The sequence below is a fragment of the Heteronotia binoei genome, chromosome 3 (assembly GCF_032191835.1).
Source record: "Heteronotia binoei isolate CCM8104 ecotype False Entrance Well chromosome 3, APGP_CSIRO_Hbin_v1, whole genome shotgun sequence".
Classification (NCBI taxonomy): Eukaryota; Metazoa; Chordata; class Lepidosauria; order Squamata; family Gekkonidae; genus Heteronotia; species Heteronotia binoei.
The window spans coordinates 166,350,680-166,372,921 of NC_083225.1; the positions used below are offsets into that span (position 1 = coordinate 166,350,680).

At 41.9% G+C, this 22,242-nt stretch overlaps 1 protein-coding gene across 1 annotated transcript in view; it reads right to left on the reverse strand.

The window, feature by feature from the left end:
- ZC3H12C (zinc finger CCCH-type containing 12C) overlaps nucleotides 1–22,242 on the reverse strand; it is a 61,755-nt gene that overhangs the window by 39,307 nt on the left and 206 nt on the right. Inside the window, exon 2 of the mRNA XM_060234842.1 lies at nucleotides 20,402–20,542. The gene's annotated coding sequence lies outside the window, so the exon portion shown is untranslated. The remainder of the gene's footprint in view (nucleotides 1–20,401; nucleotides 20,543–22,242) is intronic.

Below are 22,242 nucleotides of genomic sequence, written 5' to 3' on the forward strand. Positions count from 1 at the left end.
CCCATCAATTTGGCCAATGTCAATAATGAAGCGTGAGAATTCCAAATGACCAGATTCACGAGCTGCTTGGTTTTCTGGATCTTGTCGTTCGGAAGAAAAAGAGAGTTCTTTCGTGTGTCTATGATCATTCCCAGATGTTCTAGCCGTTGTGTGGTCTCTAGGGAAGTCTTGACTAGGTTTATGAGGAAACCATGTTCCTGTAGACACTGGATGGTTGTTTGGACGTCTGATAGAGCTTTCTGATTGGACACTGAACTGATCAAAAGGTCATCTAGATATGGATGAACATGAATCCTCTGTTGCCTGAGATGAGCCACCACCATCACTTTCATGAAGACTCTTGGGGCTGTGGCTAGGCCGAAGGGAAGTGCTCTGAATTGGAAATGTCTGTGCCCCACACAGAATTGAAGGAACCGCTGATGGGACAGTAGGATTGGAATGTGGAGATAAGCTTCCGTAAGATCCAATGATGTGAGGAACTCTCTTGGTTGTAGGGCCTCTGTGATTGACTTCAGGGTCTCTAAATGAAAGTGCCGAAGTCGAATGAATCTGTTGAGAAATTTTAGGTCTCCAATCCCCATTCTTCTTGGGAACTGTGAAGAATATTGAGTATACACCTTGACCCACCTGATCTGCTGGCACATATTCTATAGCATGGATTTCTAGGAGATGTGCGATGGCCTTGTTTGTTATTGAACTTTTTGCCAAATTCTTTCGGATCGGGGATACTAAGAAACGTTCTGGTGGGGTGTTTTTGAATTTTATTGCATAACCGCAAGAGATGATCTCTAATGTCCAGCAGTCTGTCTGGGAAGCCTCCCAGACATCTTGAAAATACTGAAGTCTTCCCCCTACCGGAATTGAAGTCCAGTCACGCCTTGTTAAACTTTGATTCCTGTTCCTGTTTGTCCCTACGATCTGAGTTCTGTTTGGGGAATCTAGGATTGTTCAATCCTTTTCTGAAGGATTGTCTTGGCTGATTCCAAGATGATCTCTTGTTATCTAAATAAGGTCTTGGTCTGGCCAAGGTGTGTGAGGAATGAAATGGCTGAGAATAAAAACCTCTTCTATCAGTTCTCTGACGGTTCTTTGGCATGGCCTTCTTTTTGTCTTTGGTTTCCACTAAGATCTTGTCTAAGGCACTACCAAACAGCTTTTCTCCTTGAAACGGGTAAGATATCATGATTTGCTTAGATTGGTTGTCTGCGGGCCATGCTCTCAGCCAGATGCCTCTTCTGGCTACTGCCCCCGAGGCCAGTAAAGGTGAGTGTGTCTAAGGAAGCATCGGCCGTGAATTCTGCTGCTTTAAGCAGCCTAGAGGTTCCCTCCATTAGCTTCTTACTGTTCTCTGGTAACAGTTGAGAAAGCCTCCTAGCCCAGAATATAGCTGCTCTGGATACAATGGAGGACGCTGTACATGCTTTTATTGCCATGGTTACAGCCTTGTGAGATCTTTTTAGAGCCAGATCTATCTTCTTGTCCCAATTGTCTCTGATGGAACCATGACCGTATTCTGACACCAAGCCCGGGTTCTGAAGTGCTGTCACTGGCGCATCCACCACTGGAACCTGTAACATCTCATTTGCAAAAACAGGCAAATCATATAACTTTTTTACAAAACCAGGAAACTGGTGATTAGAGTTAGGTTTCCCCCATTCAGCTTTGAGTTGCCTCTCAAAAAATTGCGGGAATTTATTTATTTATTTATTTATTTATTTAAGATTTATATCCCGCCCTTCCCACGAGTGGCTCAGGGCGGCTTCCAGTAGTAGATCCAGCAAAATTACAATATTTAAACATATAAAGGGATCAGCATTTAAAACAGATAAAAATAGATAAAACCATAGTTATCAATCAACATTAATAAATATTTCAACTGTATATAAAGGAAATCCGGCAAGTTACGTTAAAATTCTCAAGCTAGGTATAGGCTAGCCGGAAGAGGGTCGTCTTACAGGCCCTGCGGAACTGAACAAGGTCCCGCAGGGCCCTCACCTCTTCCGGCAGCTGATTCCACCATGTAGGGGCCATAACAGAGAAAGCCCTTTCTCTGGTGGATTTCAAACGGGCTTCCTTCGGCCCAGGGATAGTAAGGAGATTTTGTGTTCCCGACCTCAGTACTCTCTGGGGAACGTGCGGGGAAAGACCATAGTAGTTGTGTGAAGAAACTCCCTATCCCCAGTAATTTTGTTCCTGGGATTGGTATCAGTACTGGTATTCCCCTCCTCAGGGGAAGGATCCTGCAGCGCTAGTGCTGCCATAACGCTGGTTAATAAATATTGAAAATCATCAGCTTTAAAGCAACAAACTGATTGTTCCAGGACACACACATCCTCCACCTCCTCATCTGAAATAAAACTCTCTTATTCTTTAGATTGAGACTTCACATCCGAATGAGTCTCTTCTGAATCCTCCTCTATAAATCTAGAATTATTAATCTCTTTTCTGGCTGCTTTAGTTGGCCAAGTGCGCTCTCTGGGCAGATTTTGCTCTGGGAGACATGAGGAGGAAGGAGAAGGGGAGGGAGACCTGGACCCCACTGACCCCATGCCTATAGCTCCTGATTGACAAGCGTTGAACAACTCTGCCTTGATCATTTGCTGGAGCATGAACATAAATTCTTGGGAAAAGTACATTACCACACCATTGAAGCAGGGCTGGGTCAGTTGCAGAAACTTGATCCGACAGGGGCTGGCCTCCTGAAGTGGCTCCCGCCAGGAAGTTGGCAACCATCCCATGGGGCGAAGCAAGGGGCTCATGGTGCCCACCAGCAGAAAAGCATGCCAAAAAATCTTCCCCAAGATGGCTGCCATCTGTTGCGAGCTTCTGCTGGGGAGGAACATCGAGCCCATCCGTTGCTGCTCCTGCGCGCTTTAGCCTGCGGTGACTAGAGTCACCATGTCGGGAAACGTTGCCGGGAACCGCATCAAGCTGAGAAGTCATGCTGGTCCTGGGGTCTCTTCCCATGGAGTCGGCCTGGGAGCCGAGTGAAGCCGCGTCCTCCAGGAACTCGTCCCTGAAGGCTTCCATCCGCCGCTCCTTGCGGAGCTCCGCAGAGAGGTGAAGGGGGGGGGAAAGGTCAGCCGCTTTGCAGCAGCTGTGGGAAGTGCTCCCTCCTTGCTTAAAGAGATATGAATGAAGAAAGAAGGTAAAGTCTAGACCAGATTTAAAGTTAAAGAGGAGTAAGGTTGACAGATAAAGACTTAGGTAAGGAAATAGAGAATAAAGACTAAGCTGCTTCCTATTTTGATAGGAGCTCAGCTAACTAGTTGCTCTCCCTTCAGAGACAGGAAAGAAACTGAGGAGATCTGGGTGTTCCAGGGTCAAGGAAGAGGAAGAAGAATTGTTCTATTTCCTGCCTCCCTGAAAAGATGGTGGAAAGCACCCAAGATGGCCTCCGATTCAGAGGGAGAACCTATTCTTCATTAACAGTAGGTAATACCGGGGGATACAGAATGTGAGCTGATCAGACATGAATAACTACTGCATTTGCCTGAAACATGTAACATTGAAGTCTCCACTAAAAAGGCCAGCAGAAGCAACAGTAGTACCCATTCTGGGGAAGCCAAAAGAAGTATCGATAGAGCTTACAGGCTTTCAACATATATAACTGAAATGACAACATGGATGTTGTCATTCTGGACAGCAAACTATTTAGAAATAGTCTGCAAGCAATTCTTACAAGGGCAGATAGGTGAAAGCGTACAAAATGTGTACACTACCCTCCTCCTACCCTGCCCCATCCTCACAAGCACATATTTAATTCCAAGAGAAGCAAATCCAGAAATCCACTTGCGAGCAATGGCCATCCTTTCCTCCATAAGTATCCTTCTCCCATAGGCCCATCTCAAAGAACTGCAGAGCACCTGAGGAAGGAATATAGGACACTTTCTCTGCCTTTGTATAAGGGACAGGAAAGGGGTAACTTAACTTCTCTCCCTTCTGACTGCTTTTCAGAAGCTGCTCCTCCAAAAGACCAACATGAAGGTGGAGAAACCCCTTCCCTACTGCCAGGAGAAAGGAAGGATGGTTTCTCTCTCTTCTGACTGAGAGTGGCAGTCTCAATGGCAATTACAAAAAAATGGTAAACTACTAAGCTGAATTTTGTAGATCCCTACCATGCGGCCACACTAGCAAACCTGCAACACCAGGACAACAAGGATGACAAGCCTACAATGTCAGTGTGACACTGCCAGCAAAGCAGCTGGCACATTCCAGCTTAAGTGTACCTTTGTTGCGGCAGTCTTAGAACTGGGTCAATAACCACATTGAGTTCAACAGTATATAAATATGCCCATGTTGAGTGGATTGTGGATAATAACCTTATGTTTAACACGTTTATGGTTAAACCATACCTGCGGAAATTCAAAACTGAATCTCAAACTGGAAATATTTGCTGGCTGTTACTCAGACATCCAATATGTGTGGCTTTCCTGCATGGTAGCTTAAAGCAGTACTAGCTATTTGGGCAAGTATATTTTAGCCAGATGAAATCACCACACAGCTACATTAGTCTGCATACTGAAATTCTGCAGGAAGTCTCTGCCAAATCAAATGAAGGCAAACAATAGCCAATTTCTCCAGAAAAGAAAGAACAGTAGATTTCAACAATTCCACAGTAAAATAACCCAGTATCTGGCTCCAAAAACCCAGCACAACCGGCAGTCAGATCTAATTCAATATTATGCTTCTCACAAGAGCCAGAGCAGATTACCTGAGGAGACGCTTCATACTTCTTCCCTACCCATGTCTCCTTTGTAGTATTGTACAAGGAGCTAGATTTTCAATGACCTGATTATCCTTTGGTGAAGGAAATGAACACACACTTTCTATTCACGCCACCCACCCATGAAGCTCAGTCTTGCAAAAGTCAGGGTTGCACAGATGTTATAACTGGTGATGGTATTCCTTGAAGGTCTCCCATTCAAATACTAGACAGGGCCAACCCTGAGTAGCTTCCAGGATCTGACAAGATCAGGTCAGCCTGGTAAATTATAACGTCCTAGAAATTTAAAATTACTAGTTAAAAAAATCTTTCTTAACTTCTTTTAAAGTTTCTAGCCCCTGTCAATCACTGGGAGAAACTCTAAACGTAACTGAAATGTATATATCTTAAGATCCTATAACAAGACTTGCCAACTTTTTCTCCCCTTATCACTGATCCTGTGAGAGGAAAAATATTTGCAACCAAAGGTTTCAGTTCGATTCTGAATTAGATAAAGCTTTTGTTGAGTTGCAAATCAATGTTTCAGTTGCTGTAGAAACCACTTAGCATACATGCTTACTTTAAGAAATGTATGAACTTCAAAATGAGAACTTTTGATCTAAATCTATGAGTTCTCAAGGCTACTGGGTTAAATTTGAAGTCAGGTCTACCAAAGCTAGCTTCAGGCACACTATTCACTGCACAGCACCTGCTTCTACTATACATTTGCAGTATTTATTTTTGTTACAAATGGAATATAAATATAGCATAGGTTGTAGGCTCTCTGCTGGATTACTAAACCATAACCCCTGCTTATTTCACACATGAGCCATCCCAGATTGCCAGTGAAGCAGTTCGCCCACTCAGAATAGTCAACCATTGAAGAACACCTCCAAGTAAATCCTCTTCAATGACTATATAAAAAATAACCAGTGACCCTCACCTAACCAAAACCTATTTGTACTCAAGAGTAGAAAATTTCTTTGACATAAATTCAGACTTAAGCTGAATTTGAAAAGCTTTCTGATGTCTACAAACATTCAAATGCAACCCAGGTTTAAAAGAAATAAAGGCAGCAGAGGATTCACATTCCCCCCACCCTTATATATATGCCCCCTGCAGCTGTAATCCCTGAAATGACTATAAATGAGACATTACAGAAAACCTCTCTTTGTTAAAGTTTACTATATGCATAATAACAAGCTTCTAACACAAAGAATAATAGATCCTCCACAAAAGTTCAGTTGATTCATTCAAATACCATAACCTTTATTACCAGTCACGGAATGAAATATGATAATTTCCTATTAATTAGGGTGATAGGCTTGGACATATTCAGTCCAGATCTGGAATGGATATCAACCCCTAACACAAAAGGCACCAGTTAAGACATAAAACATCTCAGTGACACAAAAAACTTACTATGCTGATTTTTAAAAAGAAGCTTTGTTTATTTTTATATAGCTTCTTTATATGTTTTGTTCACCACACACACGTTGACACTGCGTAGCTTTTTCTGGGGAAGGTAAAAGTTTCAAGGCAGGTGAGGAAGTAGGTTCTTACTCTTCTTCCAGAGATAAAATGTTCATACATAGACCTGTGCTATGAGAATGCCTAGCGCAGGGGTGGCCAAACTGTGGCTCGGGAGCCACATGTGGCTCTTTCACACATACTGTATGGCTCTCAAAGCCCCCACCACCCCATCAGCCAACTTGGAGAAGGCATTTTTTTTATCTTTAAATCACTTTTCCAAGCCAAGCCAGCCAGCAGCTCGGAGAATGCATTTAAAGTTAAAGTTTCTTTTCACCTCTTCCTTCCTCCTCCCATCTATTTTCCTTCATTTCTTCCTTCCGGCTCTCAAACATCTGATATTTATTGTGTGGCTCTTATGTTAAGCAAGTTTGGCCACCCCTGGCCTAGTGTAAGTAGTCAAACAAGGGCTGCAAACCTATGCATACCTACTTGGGAGTAAAGCCTAATAAACTCAATAGTATGTATATATACACTTCAAGAAGCAGGCCTTTCCCACTTCTTCTAATTCCAGTCCAGTGAAAATGCTGTTCATGGGGACCAGCAGACTTAGGAACAACATCAGAGGAAAGTTTTGAGTCTGCAGAGGAGAGATCAGTGGAAAGCTCTGCCCCCTCTGCCCAAGACTTAAGTTCTTTCAGCTCTTCAGAATGGCATGTTTCCAAAACTGGGACTTATTTCCACATTGCACGCAAAGAACAGTGAGAGGCCGCAATACGATTGAAGGAATAACAGCGCAGAAGTAGAAATGTACAATTCTGAATTCCTTCACAAAAGGAGCATCTGAGAACAATTCAAAGGAGGTGGGGAACAGAAGTAAGATGACAGGGACAGAGATAATTTTGGTACTAAGAGAATATTACCTAATCTGTAAAATTATATATATTTTCTTTAGGATCTTTATCTCACACTTTGGCTAGCAATTTCTTTTAAAGTTATTTTAAAAGGTTAGCTTTTAAAATTCCTGTATAAACTTAAAGTACTTAAAATGTAAAATATCTTTGTGAATCTACGGTATCTGTAGTGAGGCATACCAGCATCTATCAAGGGAAAAGTTGTTTTTATAGTAATACTATGAATCCTTTGTTAATTTAATTTGGCTCTGAATCACTATTAATTACTAACATGGGAGATTCTAGAAATATCTCCCTCTTCCATGTGAAATTATAGAATGACAGGTAGGGCAAGGGTCTCCAGTGCTGTGCTCATGGGCATCATGGTACCAACCGACATCATTTCTAGCTTCTGCCAAGGGTTTTTAGAAAGTGGGAGGTACCAGGTGGGGCTTTTGCCCAACACAGCTTTCAATTGGCCAATGGAGATCTGATTGACTGTGCACATTTAAAAAAAATGCTTCAACAGCAGTTGTCACTTCACACATCTGCACTGCACAATGGAAGGGAAGTTTGTTTGTAAGCAAGAAAATATTTTAAACAATATGTTTGTTTTTTAAAAGTATCCTGTTAAGCACAGCTTCTGTCTGAAGTGTTAAAAGAGTTATGCATAGACCACTCCCTGCCATAAATTCCCTCCTGTGGCAGCCATTTTGTGGCTGCACCCACCACCTTGTTTCAGAACTCCAAAAGTGCCCACATGATCAAAAAGGTTGGGGACCTCTAAGGTAGGCAGATATGTGTGATTACTGTATACCGACGGAACATTTTGAACATGCCCATAATACTTCCTTCACCTGCTTGTGCTCTTACCACTTACCGTAGTGGTCTACTTCAACTCACTCAGGTAGACTGGGGAGATTTCTGCAGAATTATGGGCCACTATAAAGCCGTCACTTTTCAGATTGCTTTTTGGAAGAATCTGCTGTTAGTGCAATGGCACAGAGAGCAAGGCACTACACACTTGCTCTGATAGGAGCACCACCACACACTGATGGTCCAACAGAATTTTAAGTGGTAGTGAAGGAGAGGATGGCTGCTAATTAAAAGTAGGGCTTCCTGTCACATGACTGTGATGCCACATTTTTTCCTGTCAAGTGCTAGCAATTCAGTGGTTTCCATGGTGCCACCTGGGGGTGGGTTTAAGGGCCTCTGATTTAGACTATGCACTAACCTTAGTTCAAATTTATTCAGATCATCAAATGCCTTATTTTTCTGTAGTGAGAGTTAGTGTTTAAACCTGCCTAGGTATTATGTCCTCTCAGCCTTTTAATTCTCAGCAGGGAAATACTGCTGAGTCTGGAGTTTATGAGCATTATGCTCCTTCAGTCATTTAGCCATAGTGGGGATGAGGACCATGGGTTGACAGGTGATATTCATTGATGAATAAAAAGTGTTCTGGATAAATTCAGATGTACACCTTTTTTCAGATACTGAGGTTGCAGTAGGAAGGCTTGCAGTTATAAAAAATAATCAGACAGAGGGCTCATTCTTCTTCTCCCACCCCCATGCCAAATTTCTGCAGAAGCAATTTCCCCTGCAAACAAAAAGAGCAATCCAAAGCAATATCAATTTCATTCAGATTTTCCGCTTAGCACTATGATGTCACTGCTGACATTAAGGGTGAGAGAAAGCAAATAAGAAAAAATGAAAGCAGTAAAAGGTTGTAGAAGAGGGAATACAAGAATGAAAGGGTAAACTAACTCAGAACAAGCTGCAGCTCCTAAGCCATCTTGCAGCTTCCCTTCTGTTATCTCCTGAAAGGCAATTGGAAGGAAACCTGTAAGGGAAAAGACTAGAGATTTTTTTTTTAAAAAAATGAAAGTTGAAAATTCAGAAAGGGAGCATGGCATATTACTAGAGATGTGAAGGCCCAGAAAAATTCAGGAACCCCCCCCCCCCCGTTTTTTTCCTGATGCCTTTTTTGTTTTTCCCCCCAAAATATTGGAAAAATTGAAAAAAGAAAAGAAAAAAATTGATTATGGAATGTTTTATTTTAACATGATGAATAAAATATTTTAAGACTAAAGTGTTCATATAGTAAACAGTTCAAGAGATTGTTGCTCCATTTGTTACAATTACAAATAACTATTATTTAAAAAGTAAATTCTGTTCATAATGATTGTTTGGATGCACTAAATTTTTAACAAGCTAGTTGTGATAATTTCATGCCAAGTAAAATTGTCCATAGTCATATTTTATGTTCCTAAAGTAACAGTATGACTTTCAATCTGAAAAAGAAAAAAGAAGTGCATTTTTTCAATTTTTCCGAAAATTTCCGTTCCCCCCCATGGAAAAAAACGGGGGGGGGGGGTCTTCCGAGCTTCAAAATTTCTGGAAATTTTACATCTCTATATTCTACCTGTGGGGGTGTTACCAATGTCTGTTATCTAGTACAGAGATCTGGTTCTGCAACACTTGCCACCCATGTCTCATTTTTGTAACAGCCAGCCTCCAACCCAGTCTCCAGGGCTGTCTGGTTGGCCACTTGGTGAATTAAAATGAATGACTAGACAGGCCACAGGCTTGATCCAACAGGCCTGGCTGCTCTCATATTCAGTAAAACAATCTCTGTTATATCATTGTGAGTCACACAGTCAAGGTACTCCTAAGATGTTCAAAGCTCATATCTTGTTCAACATTGTCTCCCATTTTTTCTTTTCTTCATTTTTGCTTTACTGTGGGTGACAAAAGAAAACATGTACATTCAAGTGATTTCAGGTTTTCATCCCTTAGTGGCCATATTTATTTATTTATTTATTACATTAAACTTCTATCCCGCCCTCTCCAGAAGCGGACTCAGGGTGGCTTACAACATTCATTTATACAATTAAGAACAATAAATCAATAAAACATCAATACAATTATTTTTTTAAAAAAAACTATTTCATGGTGCTGTATCATTACTATATTGGCGGTTCTGCTTTTCAGATGGTGATCACCGAGTACTCTAACTGATGTCAGGTGGCAGCTCTCTCTCAGTTAAACATCGAAGGCCTGTCGAAACAATTCGGTCTTACAGGCCCTGCGGAATGTAGGAAGGTCCCGCAGGGCCCTTATGGCATCCGGGAGAGCATTCCAAAATTCTGGTGCTGCCACCGAGAAGGCCCTGGCTCGTGTCAAACGCAACCTGACCTCTTTTGGTCCAGGGATGGACAGCAGATTTTTTGTCCCTGAACGCAGTGCTCTCGGGGGAATATATGGGGAAAGGTGGTCCTGCAGATAGACAGGTCCCTGACCATAAAGGGCTTTAAAAGTCAATACTAACACCTTGAAGCAGACTCGGAGCACAATAGGTAGCCAGTGCAGCTCTTTCAGCACTGGCTGAATGTGCTCCCATCGGGCATCCATCTAACATACTGTTCTGGTGCTATTCAAAGGTGGGGGGGGGGGAGGAATCACTGACAGATACACAATGCTGCTCTCCTTCTCTATGAAGAGTGTGTTGGCCATTACAAAATTATGTTATCAGGACATTCACTACACCTTTCAACGTGCATATCTTTTATTCCTTTCTTTCCGCCAACACAAGTTTGCCTCTCAAAAAGGTTCACACTTGTCAGCTGCCTGGCAATGACAAACTAGTGTAATGTATCTGAAATTCTTGCCTGTAAACTGAAAATGGCAGAACAAGTAACACACACAAACACATACAGGCACACACATATATATAACTTGCTGAGAGATGGCACTGAAGTGCTACTTTCCACAAATCACTTTCTGCCATCGACATACGGTTGGTGGGCTAAACTTAGTGAAAGCTTTTTTCTTATTAAAAATCAAACTGATTCCCCCCCTACTCCTTTTGTAGAATAGAAGGAACCTACACGTTTCTGAGTGCTTTTCAGTAGCGGTGAGACAGAACAATTTAACAGTTTGTGGAAGTGCTAAGAGAGTAGATCTTATCAACATTGTAAAAATACTCCTCACCAGAATCTGAAAGCACCCTTGCTTTACAGACATATAAACTTTAAATGCACATAAGCTTTGGCACATTAGATCACACTGTATATAGCTCTTTGGATTTTGAACTACAACTTTCAACCTATATTAATTTACACAAAAGGGTTGAGTAATTTCAATGGAGCTTAAGCATGACCCACTTACTGACCCATATTATTGACTTCTGTGCAGTCCCTTCTTTTTTCTGCCAGTGTTTCTGTAATCTAAGCAAGTCTTATTTCCTCAGTGGTTGACCTAGTAACAGTTAGATTATTGTTGAACAGATATACAAATATACCCTTATTAATGATTCTAGAGGGGCAGTCAAGTTAGTCTTCACACTGCTACTGGCCTCCTGTTTAACTTTTATGTTAAGAACAAGTTGGGAATCTGCAAGGACTTAAAGGGTCACTTAATTTGCCCCTATATCCCCTTCCACACATTAGTTTATCTTTCTCTCTTCCTGGCAGTCTCCATATCCTCTCCCCTTTCCTTACTTTCTTCTCTCCCCCTCACCAACCAGCCTTTCTTTTATGTGCCTGCCCAGTCAAAGCTTAATTTATCATTTATTTACTTCATTTATACCCCACCTTCTTCCCAGTTGGAGCCCAAAGCAGCTTATATCATTATCTTCTATTTTAGAAGACGAAGAAGAGAAGAAGAGACTGGATTTATACCCCGCCCTTCACTACTCAAAGGCATCTCAGAGAGGCTTACAAATCTCCTTTCCCTTCCCCTCTCCACAACAGACACCCTGTGAGGTAGGTGAGTCTGAGAGAGCTCTTCCAGAACTGCTCTTGAGCAGAACAGTTTTGAGAGAACTTGTGGCTGACCCAAGGTCACATCAGTAAATGTATGTGGAGGAGTGGGGAATCAGACCCGGTTCTCGCAGATAAGAGTCCACGTACTTAACCACCACACCAAATTGGCTCTTTACAACAATGCTGTGAGTTAGATTAGGCTGAGAGACAGTGAATCGCTTAAGGTCACCCAGCAAGCTTCCTTGACAGAGTGCTGACTGACCCTAGATCTTCTAGATCCAGGCAAAATGTGTGGCATCAAGTTGTAGCTACTGCTGCACCTGGGTGACTCACACTAATTGAATGGAAGCAAGCTGCCCAGTAGTTGCAGTTGGTACTGGGAAATGAGTCCCCCTTCAGAGCAGGAGGGAGGGGAGAACTGGGAAGCAAATAGTCTTAAAGGGCCCTCTCCCCTGGCTTTTATTGACAGAAACCAAGGCCTGAAGGCTCACAATATTATTATAATAACCTAGCACCACCCCCTCCCAAGATCTCTTCTCTTAAAAGGTAAAGGTGCTGCTTCTAATATTGGAAATTTTTAAACTCCCAGGGGTTTTTTTCATATTTTTCTGCAAACCTGAGGCTTTCCTCAATTTTGTAGAAAGATCTGTCTTGTTTATTCACAGATGGGGACACACTGAAAATTAGATATATATTGATTCTAAGGCAGAGTTCAGCAACAAACAAATTTCCATCTGGAAATTATTACAGAACGAAGAGAAGGAAGCTCATGTTCATGAGGTTGACTTCTAGTTGTCAAGTCCTGTTTTGCTGGAAGCAAGTTCTACATCTGCTTTCTGCTCCAGGTTTATTATTGCCCAGTCCAACAATGAAGCAGATTCACAGCAGTCCAATTTTTAGCAAAGTTTCTGTAGTGACCTGTATAGATGTCTATTCTACTTATTAGTCCAGCCATTGATTTTCTGTTGTCTCCAAAAACTCTTGATTTTAGAATGAATGTACACAATGATTTTAAACAAAGCAACAGAAGTACCAGTATTAGGTAAGATGCCCCAATTTCCCGCATAAATGTACCCGAAATATTGAAATCAAGATTCAACCACAAATGCAAAGATTAAAAAATAACCATGTAGCCACAGAAGAGTGAACAGGAAATGGCACAGATGATGTTTCTCCAATAAAACTGACATATAATCTCACACTCAGGGTTGCTGCAGGCATCACAATTACCTATAGATAGATCAATCTCCATGTATTATTCATTTGCTTAGTACACTTATTCTGCCAAAGCATACTGTAATTTAAAATAATGGCTTACAAACTAAGAAACACAAAAGAAGAAACAAAAGACAGAGAGAAAAGAAGCAAATTCAGATACCAGACCTTACATTTTACATAAAGACCAGGTAGAATAACCACCACAGCAGGAGGTAGTTCTAACAAGGGGTGGAGTCAATCAGCGACTGGTCTTAGACACGCCAATTAAAAAATGAGTTTTGCCTGACGTATGGCATGAGTGCTCTTTTCATAACAAGTACATAAATTAGGCAGCTATTATTTGTATCAGCTGCCTGAACAGCTTATTTATCACACAAAGGATAATCAAAAAGCTCTTCAAGTGACATGGAGTAGGTAGGATGCTGCAATCTCCCCAAGTAGTTCTCTACTGCTATAGTAATCCCGAGCTTCTTTCAACACAAGCTAGAAAACTCTTACATTAAAAGTCCAAAGTAAGGCCTCACATCTTAGTGTCACTACTGATTCTACTTAAACATAGAAAGGGATGAGTGAATGTCCTCCTTCCTGTCCTGCAAGGTTTTGTTTAGTTTTTAAATTTTAAAATAACCCTCAGACACTCTAGTATAATTTTACCCTTCACACATAGTTCTTATAATATAAACAGGAATTCTTCAACAAGAACTGGAAAATCAAGCTGGCAAAAAAATATTTAAAAACTCAAATTTATGCTACACCATTAAAGCTTACTCCAGAGAGATAACACTTTTCTTCCCTCTGAAGAAGTGAGCAGTGACTCACAGCAGCTCATAAATGTTGCTAATCTTTAAGGTACTACTGGACTATTGCTTCTTTCTTTCATCTGCTAGTCTGAAAGTCACACAGCCATTTTAACTTATTCAGGTTCTTTATAGGCTGTATTTCTCAATGAAACACAAGATGGATTACATAGTATAAATCAAATACAATCAACAGGCTGGAACATCCAGTGAACTGTTTGGACTACAGAAACACACAGAAATCTAAAACAGAGCTGAAGCAAGTATAAGCACTGGTTGTCTGGGTTTCTGTGGTACTGGTATTCTTGGTGCTGTTGTAGATTTCCTGAGGCTTCAGCTCCTTCACAATGCTGTTCTCTCCCCCCTCCCCCCCAAAAAAACCCCCTTCAGATTTCTTTGCCCTTTCTCCTCAGAGCTCTCACTTTTACTTCCTAGAAATCTCTCCCCATTTATTTTCCTATTTCCTTCATCTCACAAAGCCCACTGGGGCCAAATTACAGGGACCATCAGAAAGATCCAGCTCCTGTCCAACAAACACATTTTTGTCACTGGGAGAAGGGTTATGAAAAAGCTACCAGATTCTAGCAGACTACCACAGCTAGTGAGTTTCATAGAAAAGTAAGGATTTGAACCTGAATTTTCCCTGTCATAGCCCAACAACTGACATGTGAACATGTTGCCCTCCCCTTCCCTACTACTGTTTCCTACCTGCATGCATCACTTTCAATTTCACAAACAGCAGCTGTGCTGTGCTTCTGCTGGCCAAGGTAGACAAAGATGAGCCCTGTAACTTTCACATGGATTCATTCATGCACTTTCAGCAGAGTGAGACTGCTACAGTCTTTATTTATAAATAATCTTGGTGCTGTTGTAGATTTCCTGAGGCTACAGCTCCTTCACAATGCTGTTCCCACCCCCCCCAACAACCCCCTTCAGATATCTTTCTTTTGCCTTTCTCCTCAGAACTCTTTCCTTTCCTTCCTAGAAACCTCTCTCCATTTCTTTTCCTCTTTCCTTTATCTCCCAAAGCCTACTAGGGTCAAATTTATAGGGAGCAGATAAAGACCAGAGACCACTGTAGTTCCTAATTTTATTTTCACGGCTGGGGAAATACAAAGGAGCATTTTGGATTGCTGGGATGCACCACTCTCTCTTTTTCTTCTGATAAAAGAAATAGTTTATCCAGAGTGGCATCAGGGGTCAGGTAGATGGAAATGGCAAAAAAATACAGTGGTAGGTGGAAAAAAGTGCAAGTACTGGAACAGAAGATAGATTTATTGAGCCACCCAAATTAGAATTACAACTAGCTATCTTCAAGGCTTCTTGACACACTGATAAAACTGGATTTTTCTGCAACAGAACTGGAGAACCCTATTGACATTTTAGGGGAGCTGCCAAGAAAAGGAACATTAGTTTGACTTACAAAGAAGAGGAGAATAATAATGCTCCCCTGAGCCCCTAAAATTCTACTGAAAATAACAACAGACAAAACCCCTCTACATTTCAAGTTTCCAACATCATTTAACTTTGCAGATTTATCTCCTGAATAAGACAACAACCAAGCAATGTTTATATTTTTGTTACATAAACAGAAATTCCTGCCCTCATCAACTAATAGTACCAATATATATATAGTACTAATATATATTGTAAAGGTTCTCATTTCTGGGTCAGGCAGTGTTGTACTTATGTGGAGTGATATTATATGATAGGTGTTTGGGTTTCTTTCCTCTATGCAAGCCAAACTACCCATCTGTAGGATGGGTTTGGCTGCTAACAATTATAGAGATTGTCATGTACATCTGCTGGAAAGGGAACATCATCATTATTTTCTACTCAGAGGATACTGAAGATAAAATATATGTTTTATGGTGAATGTATTTATGGCAGCTTTTCCTACATCCTTTTCTAATGATTACTGCCTATCCATTCCTCTTTAGCTGCCAAGCTTGAAGTCTTTTCCAACATCTTCTATAGCACCAATTTTCCATTGCTCGTGAAGTTTACAGTAACTTCTCAATAGAAATCAGAAAATGCTATCAGAACAATTGATTCCGTGTTTACAAGCATTCAAATGGAGGGAAGGCAGCATGACATAGTCCCATCTCATCAGATTTCGGAAGCTAAGCAGGATCAGTAGTTGGAAGGAAGACACTACAGAGGAAGGCAATGGCAATGGCAAACCACCTCTGCTTCTCACTTGCCATGAAAGCCCCTTTCTTGGGGCCGCCATTAGTCAGCTGTGACTTGATGGCACTTTACGAGCACAAACACATTTATTCCATCAAAATGATGTCCTGCTTTTCTGCTTTCAGAAAGCCCTCACAATACAAAAATTAAGCAATAACGAACAGCAGAGAAAAACATTATAAAATCAGACAGAGAGGAGCAAAGAAGTAGACAGGGAGTGCTAAAAAAAAAAAAATTATACGGCAATTGCAACACTTCCTTGCTAACTCAGGAGTTTGAACCACTTAGATCACCACTTAGATCACCACAAAGATACTGGGTTTTCCCCTCCACCAGCAATGCTATAATACATTTACATATTACTTGTGCATATACAGTACTTTTCTATGCCAGCAGGAGCACCTTCCTTCTACAGCTTACATGTGCTCACCAAGCTGAACAAGCTCCAGATCAGGCAGGCAGACCACAGCACTGGGCTCTGGTAGCTCGTTCTCTTCATACTGAGTTCCAAGAAACCATCCTGTAAGAACCTGTGGACTGTCAGAATATTTATTTACTATATCTCTATACTTCTTCTTCTCACTGCTCAAAGTCATTTCCAATAAAATAACTATCATGCAATGGAGGTCTACTCAGAATCCTACTTAAGTTTACTCAATGGAGCTTACTCTCAGAAAAGTTTTCTTAGGACTGCACCATATATCTATCGGCCCCTCCCCATCTTGCATCTGAATTTTCATGAAAATGTAGGCAGTGATAAAGATGAGACGGTTGATATGCTTTTGCTGAATGTGAAAGGTGTGCGATGTATTTCACATAGAGCTCTGCAGGGGAGAAAGCGGAAAATTTTACTGTACATGAAAATGCTACAATGATATGCAAATTTAAAAAAAATACCATCAATTTTAAATTTACAACTGCAGACAACCTGCGGATTTGACCACACAGAAACAGTGAGATTCCTGGACATCAAATTGCAGGTTTTCTTTCATGCCAATACCAACTATTCCTTTAAATAAACCTGCCTTGAATCTTTCACTCTGTCGCTGTGAGGACTTTCCTCTTTGCTCAATACACTGATAAAGTTCTTTCAGACTGTACAATATGTGGATGTTCCCCTTGCATCCATGTGGTTTCTGCTTTCAATCCAAAGAGAAATCCTTGTGCAGAAGCAACTTCATTTTGGTCTCCAGTGACTAGCAGCAGCTCTCCAAGGGCTCTCCACAGAAGTCATTCCTAGGGTTCACAGCAATGGATTGAGGCAGCTCTGGGTTGAAGGTGGAGGGCATGGTTTAGGGGAGGGAGGGACTTTATTGGGGTATAATGCTATAGTTCCAAAGTGGCCATTTTCTCCAGGTGAACTGATCTGTCACCTGTAGATAGGTTAAAATCCTTTGTTCACCTGTCTGTCACCTGTAGATAGGTTAAAATCCAGCCATCACTTGGAGGTTGACAACCCTATCTGCTACATGAAGATGCTGTTCACTGAACCAAGTTTTTGATCACTCTTGTCACATAAGAGACACAAGGAAAAACTATTGCTTCTGGCTCAAAATTCACTTTCCAAGTAGACAGGGAGTTCTGCAGGGACTCTAGGAGAAGATTGCAAGAAATGCAAGAAAGAAGTAAAGGACAAAACAATAAACATGAAACAAGATTGCAACTGGATTTTTAAAAGGGGTTACGTTTATTGTAGAAAAATCAGGAATGAATGTAACCAACCACTATCCATTCACCATATTGGCTGAAAACCCATAAAAACAGCACTGATGCTGAGTCAATGGGAATAGGGTTTGCTTCACAAGGCATGTGAAAGAATGATAAGCTTATCTAGTCTAATATTACGCTTCCTAAAAGCATTTACCCCAATCTAAACAGGCAACAGCTGCTCAGGCAATCCTGAGCAAGGGGAGGGGGGGAGAAAGATGTGCCACGGAGCTAATTAAGTAAGTAATACATGTCTACTAGGGGGCATGTATGCTCAGATAGCACAAAAAAGCCCAGATCGATCTCCTATTTAGATTTTCTGCCATCTGCTCATGTTTGCAATGAATCACCCAGCCAGTAGACCAGCTGTTTAAAGAAGTTTGATCTTCGCAGACATATACATTAAATCTGGATGCCTTCTTTCTGGATTCAACACAAAGTATCAAGAAGAACTGTACAATTCTGTTAGAGAAATAAGAATCTTGCTTACTACAACGATGAAACTACCAGATCTCAAATCCCAGTGCAAAATAACATTTTGTTAATTAACGTTTAAAAGTTTACTGGCCTCTGTTCCTTCTCAGCAACAAAATGGGGACAAAAGTAATGTTGGTCCTTTGAGCTCTGAATGAAGAGCAAAATATTTTAGCAAACTGAAAGTTTTACTGCATAGAAATTATAAAAGAGAAACCAGAAAACCAACCAATATTTCTGAACAATGCTTAAAGAACATGAACTTAAAGGATCCACTATGTACAGTACAGCAATGGATGATACACACAATATCCCTTTTACTAAGAAGCATATTCTGTTGAAAGCAAACTGCCAAAGACACTGCAGGTGAAATTAGTATTTTTGTGAGCAAATGTAGCTCCAATCACAAAATCCTTAATAGCAACGCTCAAATACAGCAAGAAGTTCACACCAATGTATTAGAAATATTTTTGACACCATCTTCCCATCCATAATTTGTTCAATCGAGAAATGTCAGAGAGCTGGTATCACAAATACTTCTTTTTAAAAAATAATTTTGTATGTAGAAATGTGAATCAATAGAGATTACTAGTTATTATTCCCAACAAACACCTTTTGATAATGACAAGTAGACTACATCATGATTCACATTAAAAACTCGTGACTGAACAACCAGTCCTCAGACTCGAATACACCCTCCCTTGGTACATTGCTCAAAAATTAACCACCTTCATTTTTACACAAACCATATTTTCTGTTTTATCCCAACCATAAACTATGGTTTGTTTGCTTCCTTCCAAACCCAATCTGATTAAGCCAAACCGGGGGGGGGGGGGGGAGATCTAACAACAAATTATTATTTGATACTTAAATCATTAATTTCTAAGCCACTTGCAAGATTTGCTTGGCTTGTTCCTACAATTATGAAGGACGGTTGTGTAAAATGCCGTAAAGTTGTAGCCAACTTATAGTGACCCTGTCGGGTTTTCAAGACAAGAGACATTCAGAAGTGGCTTGCCATTGCCTGCCTCTGCATAGCAACCCTGGACTTCCCTGAAACATAAGAGAAGCCATGCTGGATCAGGCCAATGGCCCATCCACTCCAACACTCTAAACATTCTACCTTTTCTTTATTAAAAAGACTTCCAATACGATGTTATATTTTGTGTTTACAATGGATTTTAACAGATGAGCTATTTATGCTTCAAAATAAAACACAATGGCATATAATTAACAAATAAAGTATTTTTTAAAAACCTACCAAGGTGGCTGAAATGATCCCCATAACATTACCCTACTCCTTTTAAAGGGACAACAATCCACTTGGCTGGAAAAATCAACTGACCATATTTTGTTCTGTTACTTTGGAAACACCCAGTTTATTAAATCATTCTAGCATTTGATAATGCTTTCAGGGGAAAGATGTGCCTTAATTTTCAAAGGGCCATACAACAATTGTGTCATATTGGGACCAACCCTGGAAATCCAAGTGTCTTTAACTATGAAACTTGGTGGTTAGGTGATTGACACTTTAATTTTTATTATCCTGTACAGGGGTGATTCACACTTTGATTTTGTATTATCCTGTACAGATGCTCAAGTCTATTTTTCCTCACAATATTCATGGAATCGAGGAGGAGAATCTTTTCCCAGCTAACATCTCCTTGTACATGGCAGCTTAAAGCCAAATTTAGTATTGGGATATCCATACTGAAGGGGAAAAGTTAAATGTAGCCTCACCTATTCCACAGGGTGGTTGTGAGGCTAACATACCAATTTTAATGGCTATTCAGCTGGAAGTCCCACTAAGTGCAATGGGGATCATTTCTGCTCAAAGGAGCAAGCCTAAACAAACTTGCCAGGCAGTAAATCGTATAGCATTCATTTCGGCTCACTTCTGAGTAAACATTCTTAGGCTCGCAGTCCCCCCACACCCTTGCAGCAAAAACGAACTGAAAATGTAATAAAAGGAAAACACGAACGTTGGGGAGGCTTGAGTGTTAGGAGGAACCCTGGAGATTTCAGGGGAGGGGGGTGGCGGTTTAAAAGCGTGGTAGCTGAGAGAGAAAAATACTAGCAAGTCTAAACGAGTTTTCTTTTTGGGGACGAGGGGTGGGGGCTGTGGCGGTATCATGTATCAGTCCAGACGCCAACCTCTAAAGCCTCGGGGACGGTTTCTCTCACCTTCCATGAATCCAAAGCGAGGCAGCCCTTTTCCGCCCTCCAGCTTCTTCTGCAGCCCGAAGTCTGTGCACGCGCCGGTCTCTCCTTGTCCCGGGCAGCTTACCAACGCGACCTCGAGGAGCCGTCCCCGTCAGCCTGGGCCTGCAAAACAACCGGCCAGCCACCCCGACAAGGAGAAAGGGGGCGGTGGCGGGCGCCACAGTTACACAGCAGCGCCGCCAGCCCAACCCGGGCCGCAGCGCTGCTTCGCTCAGGTTGTTGTAACCTAACCAGATCGCCTCTCTGGTCGACCGCGCTACCACTGGGGGCACAGACCCCGCGCCCTCCTGCGCTCCGGACGCCGCAGCCTCGCCGGCGGCCTTCCTTGGCGGCCCCGGGCATGCACACGCCCCTAACGGAGCTACCTGCCCGGGACGGGGTTGCTGCAAACGGAGGGAATGAAATGACCTGGCTGGCGTGGGATCGGGGCATGGTTTGTGTGATGGAGGGTGACCGGTGGCCATCATTACACACACACCGTGTTCTTGGGATCCGCTTTCACTATGGGCGCTCCTGCCGTGTCCCATGAAGAGTCTCTGCATTTCAGCTACCACCACACTTCCATTCCTACTACTTGTTGTTCGTTGGACAGAGGTATCTAGCTTGAAAGCTATGTTGCACGCGATGGGGTTCTCAGACGACAGCGACAGGACCGCTGTCGGTGGTTGCAGTGGGTCAATGTACTCTGTATATGCTCAGAAGCCTACGGATCCAATCCTTCAGGACATACATACTCAACACCAGATACAAGAAACATCATACCTTTAGAAAGTAGTCCTTCATAGGTCTACTCAGAATCCCACTTAGGTCTACTGAGTGGCATATTCCCCAGAAACTGTTTTCAGTATTGCACTGTTAATTTAGGGACAACTAGACTCCCAATAATGTACTCAGGCATTTTTAACAACCATCCAAAAATTACCTCTTTGCCTATAAATGTATTTTGAAAGCATGATTTACAGATCTAGCCTTTACAATTCTTTACCCTCTCCTCCCCCCAGCATTCCTGATCTCTCTCCTTTGAAGGTTTTTAAATAGAAGCTAGGTGGCAGTTTGACAGCAATGTTGATTCTGTGAATTTAGGCAGATCATGAGAAGGAGGGCACGAAGGGTTGCATCAGTGCTTTGTTCTTGTGGCCCCTTCTTACATACCCAGGGAGATGCTGATTGCCACTTTGGGATCAGGCAGCAATTTTCCTCCAGACCAGTTTGGCCAGGGATCCTGGAGGTTTTTTGTTTGTTTGTTTTCCCATCCTCTGGGCATGAAGCAAGGGTCACTGGGGTGTGAGGATATTTGTGAATTCCCTGCACTGTGCAGGGGGTTGGGCTAGATGACTCTGGAGGTCCCTTCCAAGTCTATGATTCTAATCATACCCTTTGGGCAACAGAGCAAGCTTCACCTCTTTCATGCCCCTCCAACCACTACTCCCATCAACATCAACACTTCCCTATTGCTTTTACACCCAACCCATGACCCTGAGAGCTTGCTCCACCCCCTACTACTCCCCTCAGCCTTTTATTCTTGATCACATAAACTAGATTCCCTTGCCCATAGCTGATGCTCCCTAGTACATCTCCCTGTCTCGAGACAGGCAGTGTCCTTGAATATTAATCTTTGGCAATTGATCACTTGAATATCTGTATCTTCTGCCACATTAGATTCTCCAACTGACAGATGCACAAGAAGCTCACTGTGAGCTCCAAGCAGCTTTCTTCATCACCTCATCCCCACTTCGCCACTGCCACCACTACGCCACCTCCTATCTGTTCCATTGCTGCCACTTCCCTGGTTCCCTTTGCCC